The following is a 6,599-nucleotide window of genomic DNA, read 5'->3' as shown; positions in this document are numbered from 1 at the left end:
CCGCCTCGCCTCGCCTCGCCTCGCCTCTCCTCCCCTCCCCTCCCCTCCCCTCCCCTCCCCTCTCCTCTCCTCTTCCTATCCTAATTTCTACTCTACACCTTCCTCCTCAGAATAACTATGTTCCTGTCCTCCCACAGCACGAGGTCTGGCTTATTTTTTTTTCTGTACATACTGCTGTGTGATAGTAACACCAAAGACAAGGTAGGAAGTTTTTCTTGCATTTTTAAGTCTCAGCACAGAGCTAACGACTGGATATCTCCTCAGAAGCAGAAATTATTTTCCTGCACAAGACTATACAAGCTGTCAGTAATACTGTGTTACTTTTGTGCATAAACATGATTTTATGAGAGCAAGACATGTCCTTCTGTTCACTGTCTCTTGGCTAATGCCAGTTAATCCAGGTGTCTGAGCCCTGAGGAACAGCTCCAGAAATCATCCTTTGTTGACCAGGATGCATACTGTAGCCTATCTGAGTTGAGACTAATGGTTCAGTTTAATCCCAGACAGACTTTTTCCTCGAGCGATTATCTATTTTCCACCATTCATGAGGATTAATGCTTACAGAGAGCAAAGATTTAGGGACAAATTAAATTTAACGGGGTCTAACTATTGCTGTCAAATGCACATGTCTGAGCCTGAGGGACTCCCATCTGCTGTTTGAATCTGACAGAGAGGTCAGTCCCTATGCAGGAGCTGTTCAGGGGCTCCAGTCCTATACCAAGAACCTTGAATCTGGGTTAGGTTAGCCTGGTAAATATCCAGACACCACCATGCACACTGAAAAGTCACAAGTGCCAGAGATGGTCCCTCTCTCCTGATCCAGTTGACTTTTCTTATTGGGATTAACACTGGCTCATCAGGCAGACTCTTCCTTGCCTCCTTTTCATGGCAGAGCCTTCAATTCAGGTAGGCCTATAGTGATTAAAGCAAGAATTTGAGACATTCCAAACATTTTCCCACCTCTACTGCAGGTTTTAATATCCCTATCACAATGCAGTTAATGATAACTTCCTGCCAGAAGCTGTGAGCAAGTTTCAAAAAACTAAGACACTGACTTAAAATAAATTAAATTGGAAGTCAGCGGTCTTTGTGTTGTTTGACAAAACTTAAAAAGTATTCAGGTCCTTGCCTCTCATTTAGGCATTTAAATCTTCATGTTTCAAACATTGTTTATATTGCATTCAAGTCTCTGAATGTGTTAGGCAAGAACTAGCTTTTATTTAACATACAAATACAGATTCATGTAATTACCTGACTCTAGAAGATGAGCCTTTAAGGAAAACACCGTAAGAATGTATCAAAAGTTGGTGTAAGTGAACACCTCTGTATACAAGTGCATACATATATAACTGTAAACAGATATATAGACATCTGTTTTTTATATATTCATACATTCACTAAAGTTTATGAACAATTTAAGAAATTTTATGTACATGATTTAAGATAGGAGACCTTAGGATTTTGTATTTTTCAGACAGGATTAACTTTCTAAAAGTAGATTGGTTAATGCTTAGAGATTAGAAATAAATGAACAATACTAGATTTTGTGTCTCTGTTCAGAGCTGAAAATGTAATTCAAAGTGACAACAGTCACATAAATAGTTCATCTCTGGATGACTTCTTACAGAATAATTCATGAATTTGTTCTTGAATTATGTTGGAACTCCAATGCACACTGTTATGGTAGACAAAGTTTAGTTAAAAACCAGCACAAAGCACATAAACAGTATGCTCCCCAACCCTTCCAAACCTTATCTGATTTATCCTGCAAAAGTCATAGTAGAAGGAAATACGAGAATTAAGTCTCCAGTCAGTGAAACAGAGAATGTTTCACTGTCTAATTCGTCTGTAAGAGGCAGGTATATTTTGTACCTCTCTTGAATATAGTTTTTCACATTAATAGCCAGACATCCAGCTGACTGGTTTTCAAGGATCACCTCCTTCAAGTGCCAGAATGGTCCCTCCTAACGTGGAAGAAGTTAAGCACAGGTCACAGGAGGCTTGCATGGATGAACAAGGTGTTAATGACAAAAGTCAAACATAAAAATGATGCATACAGGAGGTGAAAACAGGAGCAGGTGACCTATAAGGAACCCAGAAACACTGACTGAGCGTGCAGGGATGGGGTTAGGAAAAGCAAGGCCTATCAGCAGTTGAATCTGTTGAAGGAACATGAAGAGCAATGAGAAGGGTTTCTATGAGGACATCCGCAGCAAAAAGAAGGCTAGGGAAAATGTGGGTCCACTGCTGAAGGGGGCAGGGGACCTGCTGATGAATGAAATTACAAAGGCTGAAGTAATCAATGTCTTCTTTATTTTGATGTTCTCTGGTAGGACCTGCCTTCAGGAATCCCAGGCCCTTGAGGCCAGTGGGACATTCTGGAACAAGGAAGACTTATCCATCAGTAGAGGGTGATCAGGTAAGGGAACTTTTAAAAAATCCAGACATATACAAGTCCATGTGACATGATAGCATGTGCACACAAGTGCTGAGAGAGTTAGCCAATGTCATTGTAAGGCTGCTTTTGATTATCTTTAAAAGGCCAAGGCAACTGGGAGAGAGTCCTGAGAAATAGAAAACAGCAAATGTCACTCCTATTTTCAAGGACAAGCAGGAAGATCCAGGAAACTGTAGGCCATTTAGCTTCACCTTGATCCCTGGTAAGATGATGGAGCAAATAACCCTGGAAACCAATCCCAAACACACTGAGGACAAGGAAATGATTGGGAGTAGACAGTGTGGATTTACAAAAGGAAAATCATGTCTGACTGTGTGAGCCAGCACAGGCAGGATGCAGAAACAACAACAAAACCACAGGTGAAGTGAAAAGAGTCAATTTATTCTCGTTACCTTGCAACCCAGGGAATCTCCACAGCAGCACTAGGCAGAGGCACACAAGTGGGGATGCAGGCATAACAGAGCTCGGTCCTTGCTAGCCAGAAAAAGCTGAAGACAGAAAAACATCTCAAACCTGCTGCTTTTGCCTGTATGTATCTGGGATTTTTGCAGGTGTACTTTTCCACTGTGGTTTGATCTTTCCAACAGCAGGGCAGGAATCTTAAGGATGTTTGATAAGGTACCTTTAGTCTCTCACAGGCCTATGTTATCTAAATGCAGACATTCTACCCATCAAGCACACAGGGCTAAGTAACAGTTAGTGTGATATGTTTTTTTTGGCACCCTGGCTTCAAGTCACTTGAGTGTGTTTACAATCCTCCTTGCCAATCTTCCGTTGTATTCCCACGCTGACCAACCTGATAGCCTTCTACACAAAATGACTAGCTAGGTGGATGAGAGGAGACCAGTGGATGTTTATCTTTACTTAGCAAGACTTTTATCACTGTTTCCCATAACACTGGCATTGACAAACTGATGAAGTATGGTCTAGATAAGTTGACAATGGTATGAATTGACAAGTGGCCAAACAAACTGCCAGGCTCAATGGGTTGTGCATGAAGTTCAACAGATTAAAATTCTAGTCCTGCACTTCAGGAGGAATAACCTAAGCACCAGTACAGGCTGGGGGATGACCAGCTGGAAAGCAGCTCTGCAGAGACCTGAGGGTTCTGGTAGGCACCAAGTTGACCATGAGTCTTGTCTTTGTAGCAAGAAGACCAACAGGATCCTGAGATGCATTAGGAAGAGCATGGCCAGCTGGTCAAGGGAGGTAATTATTCGCCTTTCCCCAGAACTGGTGACACCCCATCTGGAGTGTTGTGTCTTATTCTGGGCTCACCAGTACAAGCAAGACATAGACATACTGGAGTAAAGAGAAGGGCTAGATGATGAAGCGACTGGAGCACCTCTCATATGAGGAGAGGCTGGGAGAGCTGGGATTGTTTAGCCTCGACAAGAAAAGACTTGGGGAAGATCTTGTCAATATGTATAAATACCTGAGGGGAGGGAGTAAGAAGATGGAGCCAGACTTTTCTCACTGGTGCTCAATCATAGGACCAGAGGCAATGGGCAAAAACTAGAATGCAGGAAATTCCACCTTTCTACTGTGAGGGTGGTCAAACCTTGGAACAGGTTGCTTAAGAGAGTTGTGGGGTCTCCATCTTTGCAGATATTTGCAACCTGACTGGACACGGCCCCAGGCAAACTGCTCTAGTTGACCTTGCTTTAAGTAGGCAAGTAGACAAGCTTCAGATCTCCCTTCCAACCTCAGTGATTCTGTGAAATTTCACCGCATGAACTCAGAAAAGTACCATTTGTTCTCTTTGGTTTTCATGAGTTGTTATGTAAGTTTTCCATTCCCCAATCATTTATTCTTAAAACTGTGTTCTTGCATTAATGACTTATGGACTTTCCAATGCCTGCAGCTTTTATGTATTCTCTTAACTGAGTGCATGCAGAGGTAAAAAGCATATGGACATAAATTTTAGCTGTTTAAAAATGTTTCCAGTGAAGCGCTGTACCCATTTTATTAGGCAAATTCATTGCTGAGAAATGGTGATTTCTATGCAGCACAGAGACCTGGGAAATTAGTTCCCAGAGTGCCCTGTTCTTGTATTTGCTCTCAATTTAAAGCACAGGTCTTTATACCTGTAATAACAAACTAGGCAAATCTATCAAATTGTTTGACCAAATAACATATTACTTGTATCAGGATTTATGTGGGGCTTAGGCATTGTTTAGGCATGCAGGAGAAGTCATAAGCAATAAATTGCTTTCCATACACATGAATTACATGCTGAACTTTATAGGATCCTGTTCAGTAAATGAAGGCATAGCCACAATTTTCAGGCACTTAAACCAAGAAGAAATTTTACATGAGAAATGGAATTCATATTTTCTCAGTGTTTCCTACTTTATCAACCTGAGTGTTTTTAGTAGGCTCATCACTGTGGTATATGAACACGCGATGTATTTTAAAGGATACCTATGGGAACTCAGTGCCTCTCAGTGCAGAGAGTTCCCTATTGTTCTGTATTGAGCAATAAAGCAGTTCAGATTGATTTGTTGTATCAACAGATGGAAATTCAAGCTAAAGATGAAACCTGCCTTCAACAGCCTATTTCAGTGAAGTCTAAAAGCCATTTATCAATATTTTCATCACTTATGTCCTGTTTTGAAACCTAGGGTTGAGGGAAGCGGGGCTTGTAGCACCATGTGACCCCCCTGGGTACTTCATTAAATAAAAATAAATAGAAAAACTCTCATTGACTTCAGCAGGATCTGATACCACATTAGTTTCTAATAAAAGAATAAACTTAAAGGTTTACTCTTAAATGAACAATAGAAAACTTAAACGTTCAGGTAGCAACCTACATGATCTTGCAGTGAGCTCAACAGGAAGAAGGAGCAAACCACATATGGGAATCGGCCAGTGCTCTTTGCTTTTGTGAAGTATTGCTCAGGGAAGTGGAGGTGACTCCTCTCCCCACTACCTTATGCCCTTCAGTTACTGATCAGTCCCACTGTAGTCATGGCAACTTGTTCATACTAACCAGTGGTAGTAGTTTAAGTTGGCTCTGCTCCCTCTTTGGGGCTTGCAAGCAGCAGGGAGTGTGGAAAGAACTAGGGTCTCAAGGAAATGCAGTAAGAGCTCTATTTTGGACCTAATTAAGTGGTGTTGAAAAAACATTGTACATGCAGTAGAAGATTGCTTTGAGAAAAAAAGCCAACCTGTTAGATACCCCTTTACCACAGTTCCTGGCACAGAACATGCACTGTTCCCAAATCAGAACAGCAGTAATTTGAAGGCGCTGTCTTGCGTGATGAATAATAAAACATACCTATTTTCCTCCACCTCCACAGCACAGTTCTCTTTGGCTGCCGCAGGCCTACTCATAATACACAGCCCAGTGTCTTGAGGAGAGTATGCTGCAGCTCCCTTTTCATCTATAAACATTGAGGCTCCCATGCTGTGGCTGATGAAATACTACTGCTTCCACATACCATTCTCAGAGGCGTGAGGATCTCAAAAACTGTTTTGGAAAGTTTCAGAAGAGAAACTCGTAGCTCATTTCTGAGATGTGGTAAGACCAAGTCAAGGCACTGGGGAAGCTGACAGGACACCTACTGATAAATAATTTCTCTTGGAGCAAACAAATTATTACTGTACTCCCACCACAACAGGACCTTCCATCCTGCCTTTACCCTGCATTGACAGCACCTGGGGCAGTAACCCCAGGGAACTGGTGAAGGAGAGGGCACACATCTGGGGCTGAGCTCAGCCCTTGTCTCCTTGGGGAAGCCATGATGTCCCGAGATACCTGGCACTACAGAAAGAACTGGGGAAACCCGGCCAGAGGTTCTGGACTGTGTGTCCTCCTGAGGTACACCGCTGGGGCCCAGGGGGTCGAGGGAGGATAAGTACTCAAGGGAACAACACTCCTGTTTCAAGCAAAGAATTAAATGGAGTCCCCGGACACAACCCCATGAACAGCCCCTGACAATAATTCCGCCACCCTGGCCCAGCTCAGGGCTGCCCCTCTTGCAGCTCCCTGCAGAAGAGGGCCGGGCCGGGAGGTGCGCTCCCACCGGCCCCCTCAGCGGCCCCAAACACCCTCGAAGCCCCGGGGGGCACCGCCGAGCCCCGGAGGGGCACACCAAGATCTTCCGGCCCGGCAACTCCCGGCCCCGAGCTCGGCGCT

The sequence above is a fragment of the Athene cunicularia genome, assembly GCF_003259725.1.
Source record: "Athene cunicularia isolate RWA chromosome 5 unlocalized genomic scaffold, athCun1 chr5_part1, whole genome shotgun sequence".
Taxonomy (NCBI): Eukaryota; Metazoa; Chordata; class Aves; order Strigiformes; family Strigidae; genus Athene; species Athene cunicularia.
The sequence above is the reverse complement of the archived record's forward strand: the minus strand, read 5'-3'. Positions refer to the sequence as shown.